Source organism: Microtus oregoni, unplaced genomic scaffold (assembly GCF_018167655.1).
Source record: "Microtus oregoni isolate MIOR12 unplaced genomic scaffold, Mior012 000008F_ref0000371, whole genome shotgun sequence".
NCBI classification, from domain to species: Eukaryota; Metazoa; Chordata; class Mammalia; order Rodentia; family Cricetidae; genus Microtus; species Microtus oregoni.
The window spans coordinates 14,089,717-14,116,020 of NW_024543067.1; positions in this window are offsets into that span (position 1 = coordinate 14,089,717).

Genomic DNA, 26,304 nt, shown 5'->3' on the forward strand with positions numbered 1-26,304 from the left:
TGTTACCATCAACAAACATTGCACTGTGGGTCACATTGACTCTACAGTCTTCTGTGTATTTTGATTAACCAAAAAAATTCCATATGGACTAGCAATATTTCTCATTGGCAGAGTATGTATCTAGTATGTGCAAGGCTGAGCTTGTGCAAAGGTCTGGGTTTATCACCAGCAACACACACACATCCTAAATTCCATGCTACCAATTTCCAGTTGACTATTTGAACCTAAGTATAGGATTTTGCATTTAATAATATTTAATATTTTATTCTGGGAGTGGTGTTTTAATTTAGCGGCCTGAAAAATTTGTACATTATCATCTGTGTATTCAGTATGTTGGCGATCACTCCTGTATCTCTCAGTATGAACAAGTTCTTTATACTTAAAAGACTTTTTCACTCTATTTCTGTAGCAACGCTAAATTGGCTTTGACCCCTTTGGTCCTCATGCAGGATTATTCTTCTCTATCTATTGCTATTATTCCTCGGGATCCCTCACTAATCTACATGTTCTCTCTATGTGATTCTATTCATTCCACTTTAACATTTATTAATTTAGAATTTGTGAGGTCAGCTTGGAGGGAGTGGAAAAGGTTTGTGAATGTGTTCATTTCTTTTCTGTTGTGACCAAAGCAACTATAAGAAAAAAGCGTTTGCTTTGGTTTGCAGTTCCATTATGGGAAAAAGAGCATGGTGTGGCAGCATGAAGCCATCTCCTCATGTGGTCCTGCAGTCAGTAAGCCCAGAGAGCAGGGACTGGGCCCTGAAGTCTCTATCTCCCATAGATTCTCGAAACTTCCAAACAGCACCGTGAGCTGGGACAACGTGTTCAAATAGGAGCCCATGAAGGGCACCACTCAAAACACAGCAGTGAGAGTTGCCATGAGTTTGTCTCTTTTGGATTATAGTATCCAGATGGCCCTTAAAGGACAACATAAAAAAGACTCATTTACACAATGTTGCTTGATCTCTCCAGAACACAACAGTGTGCTCCTCATGGACTCTCGATAATCCAGGCTTGCTAAGGTGAGTGATTGTGCTCAGTAAGTGGTGTGGATGCCACATAGGACTTAGGGCTGGGAGCCTAGAATTACAAAGACTGTCCTTTTTCATCTCTGTGCAATAAATACACCAACATTTTTTACCATGGCAGCAACTTTCTCATCAGGCTTCCTGTCTCCAGATAGAGCTCCTCCCATCTTTTCTCCAGCCTAAGAAGTCTCACAACAGGGGCTGGAGAGATGGCTCAGAGGTTAAGAGCATTGCCTGCTCTTCCAAAGGTCCTGAGTTCAATTCCCGGCAACTGCATCGTAGCTCACAACCATCTGCAATGAGGTCTGGTGCCCTCTTCTGGCCTGCAGGCATACACGCAGACAGAATATTGTATACTTAATAGGTAAATAAATGAATATTAAAAAAAATCTCAACAAACAAAAAAAACTGATTATGTTACACTCTATCACTAGGAATCTATATTTGCTTTCATAATTCAAAGAATAAAGTCCAGACTGTGTGCCTTGGGAATTGCATGGCTCTTTGTGCCTTTCCCTGGTAACCCAACATGTTACAGCCCTCTATTCTCAATCTGTGCTCCAGGAAGAGTTCATTCCTAGAACCCAAATCTTACCTCTATAACTTGGCAGGCACTTGTTCCTTTTATCTTCAATTTTTTTTATTTGTTTTCCCACCCATCCCTTTACTCATCTTCACAGCTTAAGCAGGAAGCTGTCACTTCTACTAAATCAATTCAAGTGCCTGACAATGTAGATTAGGTTAGAGCCTCAGTTGTATAAGCCCTGGTTTCTCCATGCTTTCTGCAATAGCACTCTGTCACAAATCTTTTTATCGGTTCACATTGAGGAATCTTACAGAGCACCTCTCACACCTCTTACAGATAATTACAGTCATTTGAAATCTGTCATGTTCCTCTGGGTGGAGAAACAGTTCAAAAAGTCTCGCAGGCAGCCCTTCAATGAGCTCACTGATGCCAAACTTCTCCAAAGGGAAAGGTTGGGTAGCCACTGATTGCTGCAAATGTTTGTATCTGTTGCCTCAGCCTAGCTGAAAATACCACAGTAGTAAAGACTGAGTTCCCCTTAGCTTTCATTCCCAAGAAATGTCTAGCACAATGCTTAGTCAGTATTAGCTGTAAGTTGTCTCAGTATGTCTATAATATATGTAATTTCAAACAAATCTGGTGTATAGATAGGATTTTATAGGAGTAAATATATATTAATATAAAATTGAATCAATGAAAAGGAGATAGGCAATCAGAAACAAAAGAATGAAAGGAAAAAGAACACACACCTCTGTTTCATAGAAGGAACCTTCAGAAACTTTCTGAAGCCAGGACAATGTTTATTCTCCCCTAACATCCCCTAATGATGACGGATGATAGCAAATGGTTCTAAGGTACCGGTTCCCACACCACCTTAGAATCCATCGGGTCTGGAAAATTGCCTTCATTTCCAGTAGCTGGGTGCTCTCTTGCAATCTCTCCACTCACCTTTTGGTTTCAATCCCTCCACCCCCCACCCCCACCCCCCACAAAACATGTTCTGCATGCTTTCCAGTCTGAAGAGCATTCTTTTCAACAGGGAAGACAGAAATCAAATAGGAGATCCCTGTTTCCTTTCCTTCTTGTTTGCTAACTTTATACTATCTGCTCATCACCATCAATAGAATTAACTACCCGTTTAAAGCTCCTCTCTCTAAATATCATTACTCCCTGAAAGTACTTGGGCCAGGGGATGCAACTTCTAAATTTCAGTCAAGATGCAATCCTTTGTGAAAAGTTTACTAAAAATATATTTTAACCATCTATATTCTCACAAAATACCTGAGAAATTGTTTGTGAGAGGGTCTCACTGAAGTCCTGGCTGGAGTGTACTTCTCTATGTAGAAAACAATGCTTTCAAAATCAAAGAGATACCCCTGTCATTGCCTCCTGAGTACTTGGATTAATGGTGTGTACTGCCATGCCTGGAAATGACTTAGTGTTATTATCCATCCCTCAGTGATGTAAACAGATTTCCTTCAAGTGTTTGCAATAGAAAAGATAAGTAAGTGAAGACAATTAACCATGGCTATTGACAGATGTATGTGTATTTATATAGTTTATATTATTAAGAGTGAAGTATGAATAGGAATATGGAATTGCAATGTTTTAAATAAACGTGATATGAATAGTATCAAGTTGCTTCCCACGAAGTTGTACCAACTTAAACTCTCCTCAATGAGTTTAATAGTCTGTGTTAGCAAACCATTTGCTATTTGTCAGTTAAGTGTGAGGGAAAACTATCAACATAACTATCAACTTTGAATTTTTTATTACAAATAGTGTTTACCTTGTCATGTCTTCCCTTTGTGGAAGAGAGATGAGTCTTTGCATTTAGTGTTCCATGAGCTGCCTTTCCATAGACTCACACTTTTTGTAATGCTGCTTCCTCCATGGCCAGTGGAAAAGTTTACACATCAAGGAAATGAACATTCGGTGACATGAGTAACAAGCATTTCCAGTTTCTTCCTTGAGTTTGGATTTATGTCTTTTCTTCCAGAGAAAATATTGTGATCTAGCAAACTTAAATTTATTAATACATTATCATAAGTCTTTCAGGATCTTGTACCATCTTGAGATGCCGTCACCATTCTGAAGTGATAAAATAATGTTGCATGGTTTGTTGTTGCACTTTGTTTTTGCCTAACATTTTATGGTTCTTTTATCAACTATAATTCTCTGATCCATCTAAAATTTATTGCCTGTGAAATGGGAATTCAAAGTAATTTTTTCCAAATGACATATCTATTACCTTGTTTAACTTATTGATTATGTCAAGTTTTCTCATTTAAATTGAAATCCTTTATCAAGTAGGAAAATTTTATAAATATATACATTAAATAAATATAGATTTAGACTTATTCACTGTGAGATTTCCTGTGTCATTTCCTTTAGTTGGAAGCATATGCCATTCTCTTTTTAGACTCTTAACTTTATACTGTGATGAACTGTAACAAAGTTTGCACTGTTCGTTCTATTATGCTGGAATTGTTATGAGTATTTTGATAATCACACTCATACTGGTTTTGATGGCCAGCCATGTAGTAGAACTAAGCAGGGCATGTGGCTCATGGGGCAGAGCAGGCATAGCACGTGTGAGGCCTTTACTTTCTCTCCAGCAGAACCAGAAAACAATACAGAACCTAGAGTGTTTTAGTCATTGTGTCTTCCAGATCTTTAGGATGCTCTCCTTCCACATGAATGCATCTATTATTAAGTTTCCATTGCTATTTTGTTGATATTGTAATATTTCCACCCTCCAATTATATTTTATGACTGATTGTTATTCCATCAAGTGGACTTTAAGCTGTATTTAGTCTATTTTATTAGGCTCTTAACGCGATGCTATTTTCTGAAATATTTATGTATTTATATATATCCATAGATTTAAACTTACATTCTTGCTACAGAACATAGCATAGCATTGTGTTAATGCAGTCATTAAAATTATATTTATAATGTTTTCTTATCTAATTATGTTCCAGAATAAACTGATGTTGCACATTTGAAATAATGGCTTTACCACGAAGCATCTTTTTTCATAAATCATCTAGTGTTTAAAACCCATGATCTTACTGTTGTTTGTAAAAAGAGCATTTCAGTGCGGCATTATCCTTGCTGGCTTGTTTCAGAGTAAGATCATAAATAGATGTGCAACTGGAAAGCATGTAATCTTAAAAATGACTTAGGATAATTGAATCCTCTAATACCTTTGACTGAAACAACGGAACTGGAACACCACAACAAAGCATGGCCTAGTTTCTTCTCAGAAATTACTGCGAGGGAAGCCCATTATGGTTCGTGTTTACATAGAAATACAAATATTTGTGATAGCAAGTGTCTCTAATCTGTTATTTGTTTGAGAATGGTTCCGTCATAAAAGGAGAAATTGTTCTCGGAGCTTATTCATTGACTGGAATATTCTGTGTATGGACAAGTGCATAGTGTATGTAGTGGGGCTTTTAATGGTGATTATGATACGTTGGAGGAAGAAACATATTGAATAGATGAGTTCTTTCCCCTGAGGAGATCAAAAAAACATATCAGACTAAACTAATCTTAGAAGAAATTTTGGTGGCAAATAACTCTGTCATAATAACAGATGTAACACCTCATTTAGACAGTGTCTCTTAACACTGTGGATCTTTATTATGTCATTATACTACCCTTAAAACTTATAATCATCTGATAGAACTTACATTTATTTCTTGACTGATTTCTCATAGTTACTACTTTAAAAAAAACAACTTGTTTACAGATTTAATAGGAAGAGGAACAAATCTATCCATCTATATCTAACTTGTCTTCTACCCTCTATCTGTCTATATATTCTTATTGCCATCTTCTCCATCCATCGAATCTTTGAACATAAAATAGTTATAGGTACACAGTGATAAGAAGTTAATATTTGTTTAAAAATTTAGCTTATTTGAATTAAATACTAATCAATTCAAAGAAATAATTACCCAGCATGCTTTTGGGTAGCATTGTGGATGTCTAATGCAGAGCAGCCTAAACAATATAGGAGCTGTTAATTGAAATATCTGGTCTTTGTACTCTTTGTATTCTCCCAACTTCATTAGACCTACGCCAGTTATAGTCTTAGCATTAATGATTATGAGGAAACAAAACTGCAGAGACACTCAGAGATAAACATTCTCTTGTTTCCTGCTGATCTCAATCACTACCAATACACAAACTCTTGGAATTTCTAACTTAAAACAGTTGATTCTGCTTTTGGTGGTAAGATTTAGGTCAAATAAGCAAAAATAGAAAAACAAAAAACAAGCAAGCCAATCGCCCATCTGTGAGTTGAACAATTTTGTGCACAAGATCATGGAGCCCAGATTTCCCCAAAACAAAAGTGACTTAGAGGACCACCCAAGGTCTCTGGCCCTTTACCCTGGAGACAACTTCAAGCACCCTATGCAGCATGTGAGAAGTTGAAGGAATGGACAACTATAGGTGTGAACTGTCAGCAGTGTTCAGTAAAGAGAGATGGACCATTAAGTCTCACCAAGAAGGCAAACCCAAGACTCTTGATGCTTCTCTCAAAGGCTTCCATCCCTTAAGAAGTCAATAAGGCTGCAGAAGCTGCCTCAGCCACCAAAAAGAGTTATTCCTGATCAGAACAATGTGTGTGTGTATATATATATATATATATATATATATATATGTTATTTTTGTAGTCTGTTTGTTTGTGTTGTTGAATCGGAATCTTGTTATCCAGCACCCCCTTGAACTCTGAATCCTCCTATTCCTCAAATGTTGGGATTACGACTGTATGGCACAACGCCAAGCTCTGGAGTTTAATTTTAGTATTTACCAAAAGATGATTAACTGATCTCTGAAGGAAAATGAAATCACCTGACCTTCCTTCAGCATAAGTATCCAGCATCTGCAAACGAGGAAAAACGAAACAGAAAAGCATACTCACATATGACCCACATACTGGAAACTGCGGGGTCAGAATTGGGCATCACCTGATCACAACTTGCTGGTCAAAGGCTGTGTCTTATCATCTGAGTATTATCAGAATGCTGTAGTTAAACTTGTGAACATGTTTCCAAACTGAAAAATCAATAGTTGAAAATAAAAATGAAATTTGCCAGAGCCAAGAGTGATAAAAAATGACGAGACTTCCCAAGAATAAAGAAAGGTATGGATTTGCGAAATTCAAGTGCTTGAAACAATATACTCAGGCATTTATAAAATGCCAAGAAAGAAACGCAGGGAATCAGCAATAGAAGCATCCGTGGTGAAATTATTCCCCTGAAAATCTCAAGCATATAGACCAACTCCTATTTTACACGAAGGATGCCACCGGAGAAAAATAAACATCTGGGAAATGGTGAAAGAAAACAATAACCAACCTAGAGATCCACATGAATAAAAAATTCTCAAAGGTGAAATGGACTTGCTTTCTTTTTTTCCCAACCTATTTTTTTTATGGATTATTTGGGAATTTCACAAAATGTACCCCTATAACGCTCACTTCCCTATTTTCCCAGGTCCACACGCCAACCCTTGTGACTACCCTCTGCCAGCAAAAAATAACATAACATAACATAGTAAAAGTATAACAAAATAAAAGAGGACAAGTCCATTTGTGTTGCCTGTATACTTATTGGTGTATGTTCACACTAAGTGTGCTTCATAGTGTGAACAGTGGTGCTCACGCTGTGTGTTTCATAGGGTGAACAGTGGTACTCACACTAGTGTGTTTCATAGGGTGAACAATGGTGTTCACACTGTGTGTTTCATGGAGTGAACAATAGTGCTCATGTTAAGCATGTTTCATAGTGTGAACAGTGGTACTCACTCTGTGTGTTTCATGGGTTTGTCACTGTCTCTCTGTGCAGAACTGCAGTTCCTTCTCTCTGCTATCTTCCCTTCCTCCGACAGTGTCCTGACCTTTGCCTGCTCTGGCATCTGTGAAGCACAGGGGCCTCACTGTACAGTCTCCTCACAAGTTCAGAGAAGTCGTTAACGCCAGGCCATGCTAATCATGCATCACACAGAAGCCAGGAGACAAACTCTAGTTAACCTATCTTAATTTTCTAGGTTAGCTGTAACTAATTGCTGTCAATTTCAATTGTTCTGAAAGCAGAAGATTGAAAACCAAGAGCCAGCAAGAAAAACGCTCTTGAAGATTCTCCCTGCCCCTGTTGTCACCAGCTTCTGATGCCGGGTGTTCCTCAGCTTGTGGGTGCCTCACTAAAAGCCGTCTTTTCCTCCCTGGTGTTCATCTTTTCTTGTCCCCACTTGACCCACCTCTAGATTGAGAGGTTACTTACCCAGAATTACCCTCACCTGGGTCCTTAAACTCACCAGAATGCCAAAGCTTGGTTTTCTAACTAAGGTCTTATTTAAGGGTTCTGGGGTACAAGAATACCTTCTTCTGGGCCACTATCAATTGGTAGCTTGTGACCTGTTCAACAAGATACTGCCTTTGGCTTGTCTAGTTCCTTGATTTTCACATTTTCTCTGAGGTCACTTTCCAAATAAACTCTGACTTAAAATCGCTGTCTCAGAAGAGTCAGCCTAAGGCATAAAGATGAGATAAAGAACGTGAAAATAACAACAGCATGTGAGAAAGTAGGTGAAATTAAACCATTCAGAACCTTCATTTTCTGGGGAGCCACAAAATTACCAGTTAAGAAAATGGACAATTAATGCCTAGTTGTAAAGACATGAGTATTGTTTTTAAAATATGCACGTATACTAACTAAACACAGTGAAGTAGTCCTATAATTAGGCATTGGTGGGAATAGCAATATAGGAAAAGTACAAGATCAGCTTCCAGTTGAAAGTCATCTGGATTATAGAAGATCCTGTATCAAAATAAAGAAAAATATATAAATATGGTACTTATTTTTATTGTCAAATATGTTTAAATACAAAATTTAAAAATGTATTTTGCATCAGGTGGTGGTGACAGAGGCCTTTAATCCCTGCACTCTGGAGGCAGAGGCAGGCAGATCTCTATGAGTTTGAGGCCAGCCTGGTCTACAAAACAGTAACAGGAAAAGCCCCAAAGCTACACAGAAAAAGCAGAGAAATCCTGTTTTGAAAACTAAAGAAAAAAAGTGTTTTTGTTGTTGTTGTTTTAATTTTTTATTTTTATTTTTTATTTTTTCTAGATCTACAAAGTAAGTAGCATGAAAACTGGCTTACATCTTGGGATGTGAAACATTCTGGGTTGGATGCTTATGAGAGATTTGGTTTTCTCTATGGGTATGGCCCCTGGCAGGTTCCTCATGCACCTACAGATGGTCATATGCCCATATGCCTTTCTTAGTTGCGCTTACTGGACTCAGTTGGTTAAAATATAAATGAAAAAGTAAAGAAAAATGATAAAAGGAACTAAACTGTGAGGGAGATGAGATGGGGAATCTTAAGGAAAGGGAAAGATGATAGTATGGGTTGGGTAGGGTGGAGACACATTCTAATGTGTCTGAAATTTTCAAAAAAAAAAAAACAAAAATTTAAAAAGAAAATCCTGTGTTAGAAGATTAACTTTAAGTAATAAGTTAATTCAATGTTAGCCTGTCTATGAGTGTCTGGAAACATTGCAAGCAAATACTTAGCTTTCTTTAAAACCACACATTATTTTGTTTATAGTCCTGTTACTTACAGTTATAATCAATACTGTTGATTACTATAAGTTTATTCTTTAATAGTTTACCATTTACATATTGTTTCTAAATCCATTTGCGTGTATACGAGTGTCTCATTGTAAAACTGTGTTGTTCACTGAATTTAACAGAAAATGTCCATTGTATTTATCTAAAAAAAAATCTTTTGATCTATTGATTTTAAATTCATCATATTGGGGAATGATTTGGAGTATTAGAAGAAAAATTCATACCACATTTCTTATTTAAAAAAACACAGAAAACACAACTTTAATAACCTCCCTGAAGAAGAAAGCATATATTCTGAAAATAAGAATCAACTCATAAAACAAAAATCCGAAGACATTTATGAAACTCTCAGTACATTTTCTGTGTTGTTCTAACTTCCTTTCTGATTAGAAAAACAAACTCTGTCAGAAGCCAACAGATGTCTTAAAATGGAACTCTCTTGATAATCATCTTCACCAAAGTCAAAGTCAGCTGTAACTGTAACTCAGGGGTGACCTGCTTAGGGGGCACACCTCACATTGATTTTCTCACGAGAACTCCATTTCTAGGGCCTCCATAGAGATTTTAGGACTCCACAGAGAGTCCCAGTCTGCACAGAGACATCACTGGATGTGGCTCTTGGCTTTAGACTACCCAACCTTCAGAACTGGTTTCTCTCTTAAAAATTACACATCCTGGGTTGTCTGTAATGAATAGAAAAATATACTAAGGCAATGTATTTGTCTATGTAACCTCCTCCAGGATATTAATAAACAATTATCTAAGGCATTTCTTATGATATCTCCAAATTTTTGTTTTCAAACATTGAAATACACAGAAGGACTGATTCCAATGTATCAGAACCAGCAACTAAATTCTCATCTGAAGAGCGAATCTAAGGAATGATGTCAATCTTTCTGGAAAATACAACCTTCCACTTCAGTTGCAACAAGGAAGCACAAAACTGCCATACCTCTCAATCATGAAAAACATGGATTCCACAGTCAGCCTCCTTTCTTGTCATTCAGCTCTCTGGGTTTAATGAAGCTGCCTGAAAAACAAATCCATTCCGTGATTTGTGATGTGCTTTCATGTCCGTGTTGTCTCCTGAGTGGCATTTAAACAGTCCAAATTAAAATGTAAGCATTGGAGAACTAGATTAAATTATGTATCACCAATTTCTTTGCTTCAAAATTTCAAACTCACGTTGTCTTTGAAATTGAGTATTAAATTGCCCCCAGTGGCACAGAGTGTTTCTTATCTTTCTTATCTTTTAACCCAGGAAGTTAAAAAGAAAAAAAAAATCACACTTTCCAAATGCATTTTCTGAAGAGGTGCCAAAGCCTTGCTCTGAATCAGAAGTAAGATATTTTTTTCCTCTGCTTTCTTTCTTTTTAAAAATAAGGGTTCTACTTGAGATTGGCAGGGAAGCAAATTACATTATTGGCCATTATTCTGATTTTGCATGGCAATAGGATATTTGTGCACCATTATCTCATTAAATTACCTAACTATCTATGAGTGGAGTATTTTCATAGATTTCACAGAACAAGGAATACAGTAATTTTCTCGAGGGCTCCCTGGGATTTTCGAGCTCAACATATTTTGGAAATGTGAGAGGTTGGAGGGTGAGGCAGACCTGACGCTGTCTCTAGCCTTTTAAAAGTCTGGTCCTAACCATCTGGCATCATTCCGTCATCCACTTTTCTCAAGAAGTACCTCGTCTCTTTTGTTCACTGAATTTAAGTCCCCAGAGTGTCTGTGAATGGTTTCTGTTTGACCTAAGAGAATGAAGCCAATGAAACATTTTATTTCACAAGAATAAAGCCATGGGTGATTCTCAGACCCCTGGAAAACTGGGGATCATTTATTTAGTGATAGTTATGACTTTCCATGACGAATAGGGAAGGAACTGAATCAGTTGATTCACCTGTCTCCTGTTGGGTACCTTATTCATGAACAAAGAGATGGAGACGATCGATCGTGAGTAAGTAAACGAGGAGGACAGAGGATTTTATCCACAGAGGAGTAACACATCGAACCAGAAAATAGGTCACCAGACGGGGTGACAACCCCAGCAGGAAATAAGGTCAGAGAACTCTCAGCGACAGCATTTAGCAGGCATTTGGATGTCAGATAGGAGCCGTCCTCTGAGAAGCAAGTCTGCAGAGCAGGTCCAACAGAAGCAACAGGTTTCTAATGCCAATGTGAGAATGCATGATGCATGCCCTGCCTACAGCTCCGCAGGAACTTGAAGGCAAAAGCTGTCTTCCCTCATTGTGCATGGTCTGCTACAGACCAGGGATGGGTCCTGACTGGTTGTGTGCACACAATTGAGGTGATAAATAATGATCCATCAGGAGCCTATCAGCTTAGGAAGCCAAAGAACTATCAGAAGATGCTCCCAGTGAGGTTGTTGGCTGGGCTTCCCCTCCTGCCATAACAGGCTCTCAGAAAGGCACCTCAATATATTTGGGACCATCGATGGCGTCCCAGCTGCTGCTGTGTTTCCCACCTGTTGCGTTCCCCTGCTGGCTTTGCCACCGGAGTCCCTTCTATCAAAGTCACCTCTCTTTTGCCTCACCCTAGGTCTGTCCTGTTTTGGATATCTGGATTTTTACCTTCACGTCCCCAAGGAGAGTGCTGAGCCACTCTGTTATTAAAGCCCCCCACTAGTGAAGTCATCTGCCTATCCTTTCCTCAGCCTTTAAGTGCCCTCATACTTCCCAGACATGGTTCCACATACTCCAACATGCCAGGCCTGAGCTCTCTGAAGGAAACTGGATGGGGAGGATAGACTTAGGTGGGAATGGTACCCTGTTTTAGGGGGTAGCTGAAGGTCTTCTTCTTCTTCCATTACAGTGACAGAAGACTCCTTGCAAGATGAAGGGTATCTTGTCTTTGCAACAAAAGGCCAATTTGAGGAGATGCGAACTGGAGGGGCCAGTCAGGTATTTTCCAACTTGCTGTGGCACGTGGCTTCTTTACACCCAAAGGTGACTGTCCTCCTAAGACCCCAGCTCTGGAATGGATGGGGAGCCCAGCCTTGGGTTAAACATCAGAGGCCTCTGAAGTTCTCATGCCGAGTGTCATTTCTAACTATGTCCCTTGTATCAGTAAATACAGTACCTGATGATAATGGTGATACTTAATCACAGGACAGGGATTTTCTCAAAACTCAGCCATTCAGTAACTCTGTCTTTTCCATTGAATCAACCACAACTAAATCTGGGAAAGCTTAGTAAAGGCTCTTTTTTTCTAAACAGAGGTATCCAGAGGCCTGAGCAGGCCATTTCATCTCTTTTCCTCCTCTTCCTTATATTTTGGAGAGCATTCGCTTTTGCTTCATTTTCTGCTGTTGGTTAAAAGCGGGTGAGAATGACCTTTGCCACCCGGAGTTACTCCAACAGTGCTAGGTTTCTGGTCACCGTGTGCGCCACAGACTTCCCTTCAAAAGAAACACATGAACCAATTCCTGGCATTTGCACACATTTAAAAATTAGATGGATACTTATCTCAAAATTCTTGGCTGAAAACACGTTGAAGACAGCCCTCCCCACCTTTGCTCCGTCCTCTCTCCTGGTGCCGCCCCTCCCGCGACTGCTCATTCAGGTTCAAATTTTCAGCAGCTGAGACCCTTCAGTTCTGTGAACCTTTTGTTTTCTCATTACTCAATTGATCTCAGTATTTTTCCATTCCCAAGATACTTTTCTGCATTAGAAATTGGAGAAAAAACAAAAACCAGGAAACAATGCTGTCAGCATCAATAAATCTGCATCCTGGGAGAGACTTCCACCAAGGTTTCCGGAGTGATTCGTGTTTCTCCTGTCTTCTGTCCCTAACAGTCAGCTCCGACGAGTCATGTGCCCCGCACCACTGATGCCAACCTCCAGCTTTACCCTGTGTTGCCTTCCGTTTTAGGATTGAGAACTTGGGTTATTTATTTAAATGGCATAAAGACCTGTTGTTGAGCTGCTCTCTGGCGAAGATGTTTGAGCCTGGCGGGTAGAACGGGGCAGGAAGATGACTGGCTTCTGTGGGCAACAAGATTATTTCCTGCTATAAATTTAAGGCCTAATATGGCTCTCCCCAGTAACATAAAGCCAATTAATATATTAATGGCTGGGTATTGCAGTTTGCTTTGAGAAAATGGAAAGTAGAACTGAATTCATTCAGAATATATATATTTTCCTGTGTAGCCCAAATTGTTTTTGTTCAAAGACTGGGACTCAAAGCTGGTTGATGATCATAATGTTTCAACTTTCAGGCATTAAGGTGCCACAAGTATTAATTGCCTGACATAATAGTATGTGAAGCAATAAAACGGAGTGATTATCCCATATTCTCTAAACTTTATCTCTCCCAGTATAAAATTTAGCAGCATTTGATTTCCTTGTCTTGAAAGTCGATCTATGCAAAATGGCTTATTTTATCTGCACTGCGTGGCCATTCTCTCAAACAACAGAGGACATATTTCACAGTTGTTCCTCGAGGTTTTTAAAGAACATCTCACATAAATTATTCCTAGCTAATAATATGTAATTTACCAAATTCCAGCTTTTGAGACACTTTAAAATCAAAGTGAAAGCTACATATATTCAGTGACAAATGTAGGTATACAGAGATGATAATGGTAATCCCACTCCCTAAAAATGATTATTGAACTAGAATTGATATTCTACATTCATGCTGCAAGTGGGATGTAATTATCAAAAGTGGGATAAAAAAGGGAGTTGGGTCAAACAGGAAATGACATAAAATTGCTCCTTGAGTCTAGTGCTAGCACACACACAAACACATCACATACTTGAACATATGCGTATATACACACACAGACCACATATTCACACCCACTAAAACACACATACATCTATCTATACACAAACACATATATATTCATAAATACAAACATGCATACATAAAATACAATCGCACGTGCATACACACATACATAAACACATACAAATACACCACAGAGACATACATGCATAAAACACATGAGAACATACACATGTATAGGCATATATAAACACACATAAATGTATATACAACATATACAAATAGATAGCATGTGCACATGAACATATACAAACACACACACATATACACAAACCAAAACACTTACCATACATACGTATGCACAACACAGTATACACACAGACAGAAACATATACAGACATACACATGCACACACATATATACACACGAACATACATATGTATACACATCTACATAAACACACACATAAGTGTACACAGACATACAAATACAAACACACACACATCCCATATCATCTAAGTATTTGGGGGAAGAAGGCAGGCCTAATAATCATGAGTCAGTACATGTGATTAAACATGATTGAGCATGTTTTGGTGTGTCTTTTCAATCCTTACACATGTAGATCTTGATGAAGACCAGTTTGCTTTGAGTCCCACTGATTTAATTTGGGTGAACTATAATTTAGTGGGCTGGAAGAGAAACAGTAATTTGGTGAGGCCATCATCAGCTCATTAGAAGCACGCTGGGAACACTTAATGGGGTACAACCCACTGCTTTTTGTATCCATTTCATAGCAATCCCTCTGGCCTCGCCCGCTGCTTTCTACTCCACACTGTTGATAACATGATCCTATCCCAACGTACCCCAGAAAATGAGAGGTATTTTTTAAAAACAAGATTTAAGTCACCAAGAACCACGTTACAGGGGTGTGAGGCATGCTGCTAGGATAAAATATTTCTCATGTGCTGGTAATTGTGGTAAGACTGGCTAGCTGTTAAGTACTGTAAACTGCAGCTAATCAGACGCTTCAACATCCCACACAACAGAACAGAAGTAATTACTCTCCCTGACCTGCTATTGTTTCCTGCCTCAGCTTTTCCTGGACTAATAAAGGGTTTAATTTTAAATGGTGGCGGGGAAATATCAGCATCGCAGAGACATACAATGCTCAGGTGCACTGCTCACCAGCAGGTAAGACACACACAAAATTAGAGCTAAGAGAAGCCTAAACAAATGTGAAGATCCCCTCCCTTCCCTCCCCCAGGCTTCCATTTGGTTCACCACTGATTGATAGGATCACATGAAATCAGCCTGGCTTCCAACACCATTGTTTCAGATGACAAGGTCCTGATAAGGGCTGGGGGCTCTGGTTAGGAGGTATGTGTTTCCGGGCCTATGATTTCAGTTATGCACAGTGGGCGATTTAGTTCAAAGAGGCAGGGACGTTTATTTTGATGCTTCACAGGAAAAAGGAGTGGGGGCAGGGCGACAAAGGAGAGAAAGGCCTTAAAGCCTTCCTGCATTCAAATGTGTGCATCTGTTTTCACTTTTACTATCTTCAAAAAAAAAAAAAAATGAAGATAACGTTTCAATCTAGCTCTGTCTTCTGAGGCTACAGTTTGCAAAGAAGAAAAAACTGCTGTGTGTGGGGGGTGGGGGGGGCATGAAGGCAAGCAATTCTACCAAACTCTCCTCAACACTGGGCTTTGTAACACATTTGATTCAGACTCCAAACAATTAGCAAAAAGAAAACAATATACACCAGGGGAATATGCTCATTAATCAGTATTTCAGGTAGTTTTATATTGAAGAATTAAATACCATGGAATTTGGAGAGTCATAGTTACCTTTCTTTAGGCTTTTTTTTCTATCCACAAATATTTTGTAATTATTCATGACTTTCTTTTATTAAGCGCTATTGTAGCTCCCAACAGAATACCTTTTTCTCTGAAAGAAATACAAACTATTTTTCTTACATGTCAGACACAGAATTTTAAAAATATTGGTAAGCAATTCCATGCTGTAACATAGAAAGTGTAAGGGACAATCATAAGGAAAACAATGGTGTATGCACCTTTGTATGTTTTCAGGGTGTGTGTGTGTGTGTGTGTGTGTGTGTGTGTGTGTGTATGGCAAGGTACACAGAAAAAAGAAGAAACAGCCTAGAATTCAGTGTCACCACCATTGTTCACCAAAAATTTCAGCCCAGATACAAGGAAATGCAAGGAAGATTGAGGTAAGTTCTTTCTGCTTGTGCTCACTAGGGTCTAGTACTTGGAAAGCGTCCTTCTATTCTGTACTTGGGAATAGAGACACTCACAAAGGCAATGACTTCTTCCTTTTCAGGTTCAAATTTCTCATACAAGAGAGTAGCATATTCTTGTTTTCAGAGCTTCTCAATGTCTGCACTTTCTCAAAACTACCAGCTCAAAATAATCTTAAAGGCAAAAGGCATATTTCTGATGAGGTTTGGCAGTACCATTTCACTGTCTTCCCATTCCGGTCATCAAATACATTAACAGGACGTGACATGCCTTGTGTTGACTTATACTTTTCCTGTCTTCATCACATGGCTGCTAGAATATCTCTAAACCATGCCTCTCTTAATGCTACTTTAAAAATCAAAGTCACTCGTCAAAAGCCATAACCTCACTTTTAGTAACTAATGCTTTGAGACAATCTGTACTTGAAGTGAATTTTTTCGAAACATGAGCGTGGGGACTAATTTTATAAAATCAGCTTGGTAGCAGCACATACTATAACATGAGAAAACAGGAGCCTTGGCCTCTTCTTCAAATAATGTTCCTTCACGTATTCTCCAATAGCTTTCAGCTGACTGTTATGAGTGATAGGGAAGACCACGCAGTCGTTTCAGACCTTTGGCTGCAGAGAACAGAAATTATTGGTTCATAAAGACAAGTCATCGCAGATGATTTTGACAACCTAGTTTATAATTTCTGGTTTAAATCATGTACCTGATCTGGAAACTTGAAATAAATAATACTAAATTTTGGTTAGTTCTCACCTGGTCAGGTTTCATCTGCATTCTGGTGGAAATTTCCAGCTAAACTCCTTGAATAAATTCAAACTCTGGTTTTAGCAGATGAACTCTTTATCTAAGTTTCAAAAGTACATTGTGGAAATGTGTTCTGATGTCACAAGACCCCTGTCCACATTCTTGATTTCCTGTACTTTATTATTAATTTTCAATGCTTGTCATTTGACATTTGTTTGTTCTGTTCCTCAGCCCATTCACCGAACTTTGCCCTTGGATATAGCCCCAGCCTTGAAACACTTGGATGTGACCATGTTTATAAATGTTTGACTTGACTCAAACTTCTAAGGACTTGTTCCCTTCTCTCGTGTTCTGTTTCTAATTTTCAGCTTTATTGGTAGAGAGCTGGGGGCGGAGTAACTATTTTCCTTCATTAGCCTCTGTCTCCCTCTCTCAAGAAGTTTGTCAGGTTTTTCTCTCTTAGTTTTGCAGTTCAGTTCCCTGCTGAAGGACGCCTGCATCCGCATCTCTGTTGTGAAACTGCAGCTGACAGTTGGTAGGCTGCTTGAATCCTACAGTTTTACTACAGACAGTACTTCTATTCTGACCCCTGCGTTCCCAGGGCATACTCTGTTCTTGAGTCTGTTGAAAGTTTCATGATTCTCTATCAGAATGCTTCAGGCTCATGTGGTTTCATTGTGGCTCTAATCCTAGAAGTGACTGTTTTTCCAAGACTCCTGACTTTCTTAATCGGAAAATCGTATTTGAAACTAAACTTCAAGGGCCAGTAAGATTGCTTAGCAAGTAAAGGCTCATGTTGAGCAAGCCTGAAGACTTGAGTTCAGTCCCTGAAATCCATGTGAAATTAGGCCTATGAAGTTATCCTCTGTCCTCTGGTGGCACATATGCATCTCTTCCCACATCACAGACGGACACACACATACACACAAAATAACAACAACAACAATAAAATAACAACACCAACAATAAGTAAAGACTTTTTAAAACAAGCTCTTGACTATGGCTGTACTGATTTACAATAACAAGTAACTGCTCCTACATAATAACTGAACACGTAATGTTTGCAGGTCAGATATAAAACACATATTTTCTTATAAAATTGTATTGGTAATATGCAGAATGGGAATTCATACTGATATCTTTATTCCAATGAAGAACCACAGAAATCATTCTATTATTTTTCACTTAAACTCCATCTTCATCAATAAGAATATGGCTTTGATAATTCATGATTATTATTTTTCAGACCTTGTGTAATTATACAGCAATTTCATAATTTTAACAATTTTTAGCAAAATTATTTTTAAAGCATCTTGAATTCCTTAAAGAGGACTACTGTTAAGAAAATGTTTTCAAATAATTTTATGTTTGAATGTACTGATTACAGATAAACTATAATTTTATATAATTATTGAATATATAAATTTATAATAATTAGCTTTTATTTCCTTTGAAATATTAGCATATTTAATTTAAGACAGCCAATAATGTTCAGATGGATTAAAATTCTGTAAGTCTCTGCATTAATCACAGATAATTTAGAGACTTAAGATTTAAAGATGCTGCTTTAATAAGACAGACCAATTATGTGTCATTACCCAATGATGCTTTGAAAAATGGCTTTTTAATTACTGCTGTTATCCATGGGAAGTAGAACTGCAAGGACAAATTTATGAAATAATGTTCCTTTCATTCTTTTTCTCCCATCACCTCCCTTGTGATGTTGCAGAGAGATAACTTGGAGATGACCTTGGAACAGGATGGCCTGCTCTTAGCTCATGAGCTTTAGCTAGGATGGTTGCATAGAAAGCATGGAGGTTGAGAAAAAATATGAGCATATCACTCATCTTTAAGAGTCCAGAATGGAATACTTTTATGATTAAACTCATGATTCCTTCTCTAGTTAGATTCACATCAGACATTTGTATGAAGCAGGGTTGAGTTGGGTTATTGCGTTGGACTGAAAGCTAATTCTGAAAAATTAAATAAAAGGGATGATAGTATTTTTTACTATAAGTGATTTGGGGCCAGAGTAGAATAAACTGATTTTATCTTGTATTGTCTTATTGCCAACACTAGAAGAATTATCAGACTTTGATTTGTCATTTTCTATAGGTATTATTCCAACCTTTAAGAAGGCTCATTCACGTTCTTTTCCCAAACAGAAATATGTATCTTATTGAATAGTAATTATTTTATCTCAGAACATGTAACACTTAATAAATACAAGATTTGTATGAAATACTGTCACAGTTCACCATAGCAAATTTCCTGATGTGGAAAAAATAAGCTTAGGATAGAACACACCACTTTATTGTTTCTTTTCATGTTTGTCCATGGGGGATACTATATACATATATGTATATTTGGGTATGTGTGTGTATGTGGGTGTGTGTGCACATTCATGTATATACAGGTACATATGTCTGTGTACATATGATGGTCAGAGTGTTATTCTCAGGAACACTGCCTACTACATTAAAATAGGCTCACTTGCTAACTTGAGGTTCACTCCATAGGATAGACTGTTCCCCCAGTAAGCCTCGAGGATCCTCCTCTGCCTTCCCAGCACTGGGGTTACAAGTGGGTGCCACCATACTGTACAGTTTTTAACCTGAGTTCTTGGGATACAGTCCAGGTCCCTATATTGACAAGAAAAGCATTTTACTAAACCACTCTTCGAGTCTAGATTAGACTATTTAGAAAATAATCACTAATATCACACTATAAGCTTTCTATCCAATGACTTTTTCTTTAGAATCTAAATGACTCCACACAGAGAGTAAAGTCTATACCTTAAAGCTAGATAACTTCTTTGTAGATCGATGGACCTTGGGAGGCTAAACCTTTATAGATTTATGTTTGTACTATTTTGTCACTGATTTTGAAACTATTAAAAATAAATTTTATATGCTATCTAAATAAAGCCTTTGAGGAACTTCAAAGTCCCCTACAGAAGTTGAGGAATTTATGGCATGCATTTTTTTATTGTATTTTATAATGTTGAGGATGGAACCCAGGGCCTTGTGCATGCTAGGAGAGCACTTTGTCACTGGGTTAGCTATACCCCAGCTCCATATGGTACATATTTTAAAATACACTGACAGAATTAAGTCCAGACCCTTCATCAACTTTTGAAGCCATTTTTATTTTGACCCCTGTCATAGAATTGGGTTTCTCTTTTGTGATGTAAAAGACCTTCCAGACTTATTTGGCATTTTCTGGGAAGATTCATTCTTTTCCATCTGTGAACTCTATGGGAAGACAGATACCATTCTATTCCATTTCAGTATCATAGTTAAAGCTTTTATAACAAAAGTGGATATATCAACAGAAGGAATATTAACCAAAATAAAACTCAAGCTTTTAATATTTCATGTGTTAAGGAAGTTTTTACAAATAAATGAAGACCCAAAGAAATGGAAGAATCTGTTTTGTTGTTTTGTTTGTTTGTGTGTTTTGTTGTTTTTTATTCCAGGAATTATGAAGCAGATAATTATGAAAAATATAATTGGATAAAGGAGGTATGATGTAATGGAAATAGACCACGTGGAGCTTATCAGTAACTATGTTTTGATTATCCAGAGGAATGGATGCTGATTCCTCTGATCACAGAGAGGAATACTCCTGTGTGGTCTTCTGAAATAGTTCTTGGGTTCATGACTAGAAGAAGGAAAGATATAGTTAGTCTTCTTGTTGCTGAAGGTTTCGAATGCTGAGATGCTATCAATTGGGCAGCACTTTCTGAATCCCATCAATAGTTTCGTATTGTTCTTCCTATGTTGGATTTCTCCTCCTTGGCCTTGGAAAACTTTTGATTATTGAATTTATGTCAGGTCTCATATTCTAAGTCTGCTCTTTTGAAGCCAAGGGGTCTTATACCCTTTGCTCATTGAATGGTATATGTCATTCCCTTGTTTATGCATTCTCTCTTCTTATACCTAGAGGAAGAAACTTCAACTGCTTGCAACACTCAATGTGAGAGTTGGACATGCACCTTACTGCTAGTCCTTCCCCACTGTTTCTCAGCTGGGATTGGCTGACCTGCTTGGTCAGTCTGACATGGATGTAGTTAAATTAATTCAGAAATGGATTTATCAGAAAATGTTACACGCCCACCCTCATTCCTCAAAGTCTTTCCCTTGCTCTTAAAGCAAGCCAAAAGCTTTTGTAGATGTGGCTACCTGAAGGCAATTTAACATCTGGGTACACTTTATTCTGAGGTGAGAGTCATCAATATTGAGGGTGTCTCTGTTGCTTAGAGCGAAATAGTTTGCAGAAATTCCTATAGCTTTGGAAATTAGCAACTGTCCAGAATAATAAAATTGGATCTAATTTTTCATTGAAATTGCCATATTTTGATGTACTAAATATACTGAAGATCTAAAGTAAAGAAAGATAGAGTATTAACACCTAGTCATGTCTGGTCCAAACATGCATAGTACTGTTTATCTAAATGTTGGTCCTTCAACAACTAGTTTAGGTGGGAGAAAACCAGGAGAATATCTGTCATGATTTGGAACTTTAATGTATCCCCCAAATGCCTTCACACTAAAGGCTTGGTGGCCAGATTTTGGTACTTCTGGGCAGAGGTGAAATCTTTACAAGATACAGCCTACTAGAAAGAACATCTGCTACTGGGCCATGGATTTGAAAGGAAAATTGAGACACCCCACCCCTTTCTCTCTCTCTCTCTCTCTCTCTCTCTCTCTCTCTCTCTCTCTCTCTGCCTCTCTGCCTCTCTGCTTCTCACCTACCGAGAAGAGAGTAACTTATTCCTCAGTATGCTCTGTCATGATGTTCTGCCCTGCCACGGGCTAAAACATGATGATAACAGTCAACTGTGACCAGATACCATGAGCTCAAACAAATCTTTCCCCATACACGGGGTTTATTTCAGGTGTTTGATTTACTGATTGCTGGTGATATGGTATTATTTGAGCTACCCTAGTCCGGCACAAAATCAGGTAAAATAGAAGACATATTACAGGAGTGTATCAGTAAATGTTTTGTTTTGTTGCATGGGACTTACAGAGGTTGACCTGGAATGCCATACAAAGTCACCCTGACTTGGAGTAGCACAGGTTGTGGACCATAGGAAAGAACATGAATTAGTGATTCTGAGCTTGAGTTCATGTTAGTTAGGGTTTCCACTGATGCACTGAAACACCATGGAAAAAAAGCAAGTTGGGGAGGGGAAAGTTTATTTGGGTTAAACTTTCAGATCATAGACAATTATTGAAGGAAGTCAGAACAGGAACTCAAGCAGGGATTGTAGTAATAAGGGTGGCAGGGCTGCGTCCCCAGCACCCCAGCTGCCCACACGGCTAGCTTATGCCCGAAATAACAACACACAAACTGTATTCATTTAAACACTGCTTGGCCCATTCTCTTCTAGGCTAATTCTCACATATTAATTTAGCCCATTTCTAATCATCTCTGTATGGCACCCCAAGGTGCGCTTACCAGGAAGATTCTAGCCTATGTCCATCCTGGGTCGGAGCTTCATCCTGGGAGCGGGGCATGGCGTCTCTCTCAGGCGTCTGCTCCCGAGAGGAGAGCTGTCGAGACTGACCTCACTTCCTCTTCCTCCCAGCGTTCTGCTCTGTTTACTCCTCCCACCTATCTTCTAACCAATAAAATGGGCCAAGGCAGTTCCTTTATTAGTCAATGACCTTCCTCCATCAAGGGATGGAATCTGGAGGCAGGAGTTGAGAGAAAAGCCATGGAGAAGTGCCGCTTACTGGCTTGCTCCCCATGTCTTGCTCAGCCTGCCTTCCTACCGACCCCAGAATCACCAGCACAGGAATTGCACCACCCACAATGGACTGGACCCTTCACTCTTGATCACTAATTGAGAAAACACCTTACAGTTGGATCTCATGGATGCATTTTCTCAGCTGAAGCTCCTTCCTCTCTGATGACTCTAGCCTGTGCCAAGTGGACATATAAAAGCAGCCAGCACAAGTCCTCATTCTGATCTTTCACTAGCTGAAGCTCCATCGACACACTTGGCTCACCTTACTTTCTTCTCTGACTAGATGAAGATAAAAATAGTGCATGCCACATTTTGATGTGGTTAGATGACTTGATAGTCATGAAACTGTTAGATGAATGAATAGCCTCACATAAGAAACACACATATTAATCAAATCAAGTAATCAATAGGGTAATTTAAAATACAAAGAAAAAGTGCTGATTATTTGAATGATCCTATCTAAATGATATTATAATGGGAGGCAGGAAGAGTATTATTGGTGGGGAAACTCTCTCTTGCTTTTGTCATCTTCTCCTCTTCCTCCTCCTCTTCCTCATTATCCTTCTTTCTTCTAGAAAAGATCTCAGGTGGTCCAGTCTGGCACTGAGATCACCATGTAGCAAGGATTGCCTAGAGTTCCTGATCCCCCTGCCTTCGTCTTTCAAGTGCTGGGAATGGTGCCCTTATTATCATACCTACCTTGTGTGGGGGCTCTTTTGAATTTTGACTTTCCATCCATGTAGTTAACACAGTCACATGGGCCTAAGAAAACTTTGCCCCCTCCAAATCCCAGATTATGAGCTTCCTTTTATTTTATGAGACTCTGTAGGGCACTTGGAGGGCTTGGGAGAGCATCTGCCCATCTAGGTCCCTTCTGGCATCATTTCTATAACAGGGTCATTATGAAAAATGTGACCTTTATGCCAAATTGTTTAAAAAGAAGCCCTTTAAGCCAAGAACAATGAAAAACTATAAAAGTATTGCAAGCATCCTCATACCCAAAGGATAATAATTATGGTTTCTTAGGTAAGAGTGATATAGGGTTGCTGTTTCCAGTACATTCAGTAGCTGGATCTAGTAACTATGACTGAAGGAATGTTAAGAACAATAGATGTTTGTTGCAATACTTGAGGGCATGCATGAATTCTTTATGTCTTCGATGACTTGAAAGAGGGCACTGCTCATAGATGATGGGTTAAAAGGAGCTCTTTTTTTCTGGTTTGTGTTTCTTGGGAAGGCAGACTCTGCTGAGCAGCCACTGCCCTTAACTTTGACCGGGGATTCTGCTTAGGGAATACAATGCCAGGTACAGAATCAGAGACCCTGCTAAGTCTCTGTCAAAGAGATGGGAAATTGTGACTAATACCACCTTGCTTTGGGTTGAGTTTCCACTTAATTTGAATCTGCTGATTATGTAATAGCTGACATTATTCTGTTTTATTATGAAAAAAAACCAAACAGCAATTTTAATGTAAACATAGGCCTAAAAACCATTCCTTGGGGATGCTCACTCTACGCAACACAGTAATAGTTCTTGAATTTGAACTTGAAGAGCAAAAAGAGTAGCGCCATCATTTGCTACCTAGTACAATTTCTTTTGAGGAAAACTGTTCCTCATCTGGAATAACAATTGTCAAACACAAGTAAGGTAATGAAGACAAAAGCTTGTAGACTGCCCACTGATTCACCATGATGGATTGTTTTCCTCTTTTTAAGCATGCAGATTTAATGATTTATGTCATTTTTATCTTGAATCAAAATTTAATAGCAATAAATTCAATAGAAACAATAAATTTTGTGTCCCACTGAAGTAAGAGATGACACATTGTTGCTTGTGCCTTAGATAGGGACATTACAGTCGGGCGATGGTGGTGCATGCCTTTAATCCCAGCACTCGGGAGGCAGAGGCAGGCGGATCTCTGTGAGTTCGAGACCAACCTGGTCTACAGAGTCTACAGAGCTAGTTCCAGGACAGGCTCCAAAGCCACAGAGAAACCCTGTCTCGAAAAACAAACAAACAACAACAAAAAAAAAAAGATAGGGACATTACACAAGGCTCTTTCATTCACTCCTGAACTCCATGGTTCTAGAAACTTCACCTGCACCCACTCTCATTTTTACATCGTGTCTTTTATAAAGACAGATCAATAACTGGCTTTATAGATTTAAGTCCTCCATACTTCCCTTCCCTTAACAGTGAAAGGGAAACTCTAGCATCCAGGGAGCTCTCACCACAAGTTTCTGTCTTTGTGCTTTGGTAGGTTTTTTTTTTGTTTGTTTGTTTGTTTGTGGAAATGGTGCTTCTAGTTGGATTTTAACAGACAATGCTCGGTCTCTACACAGGTAATGACATTAAGAGAACCAACCCCAACAGCACACACCTTGCTATAGCTTGCACTGCCCTGAGTTTAATCTTAGCTGCTAAGATTAACTGGACCAGAAAAATAAGGCATAATTTAATATCATTTAGTTTTATGATTTGAGCAGTCAGGTATTCCACACTAATCAGCTAAAATGAGCACCTTGGATACTTAATTGTAAGTAAATAATACCAAATAATCATTTATGATTTTGTCTGGTCATGCTTATTTATAAAAACTATTTACTCATTTCATTTTCTTTAGGGAGTATATTTCCTTCTTTTCATTCTTTCTTTCATTATTCTTTGAAAATTCCACACCTAAGTACAATGTGTCTGATCATGTCTGCTCCCACCTCTCCCCTTTTCTGTTTCCAGCATCCTCACCACATCTCCCTCTGAAATTCTGGTCCTCGATTTTGTTGGCTATTAACAACTATCCACTCACATCCAGCCCCTGTAGCTGACACAGGCTGTGACTATACATGCCCATGTTCTGAACTCCATATGCAACATATTTCAACAAATATTTCACACCAGAAGTGAATGGCAAGCATGTAACATTTTTGCGAACTGGGCTGTGAAATGTCAGTGGAAATACACTCTATGCAAGCTGACAGCTGATATTGGATCTGAAAATAGTATATTTCCCTTCAAACGTCAGACTCCTGTCACTGTGCATTGCTCTGATACAAACAGCTATACAAGGGGAAAATGACTGGAAAAGGAAAACCTTTCCTTTAAATACGGAAACTAAAAAAAACAAAACAAAGAACTCAGAGCTGTTCTGTGTGTCTAATGCCCTAAATCCTGCTTCCTTCTTAGAAGTATGATCATCTGTCTGCAAATGTCACGTTAATCTCTTAGTGTTACTCGACACAATTGCCACAGAATTAATGTTTAAAATAGGACATGCCCATTTTGCTTACAAAAGCCAAAGCCAGGAATTTAAACTGTGTCTTCCTGGGTTAAATTACAAATTTTCCAGCTGTGTGTGGTTGTTGACACCTGTAATCACTGTGCTTAGGAGGCTGATGCTAAAAGACACTACGTTCCAGGCAGTCTGGGATGTATAGTGACTGTCACAGACCAGGAACTCTGTCTTTTTCTGAGGATTTTAAGATACATGCATACATACATACATACATAAACACACATACATAAATGCACACACATAATTGCATACATACATACACATGTTTGCATACATATA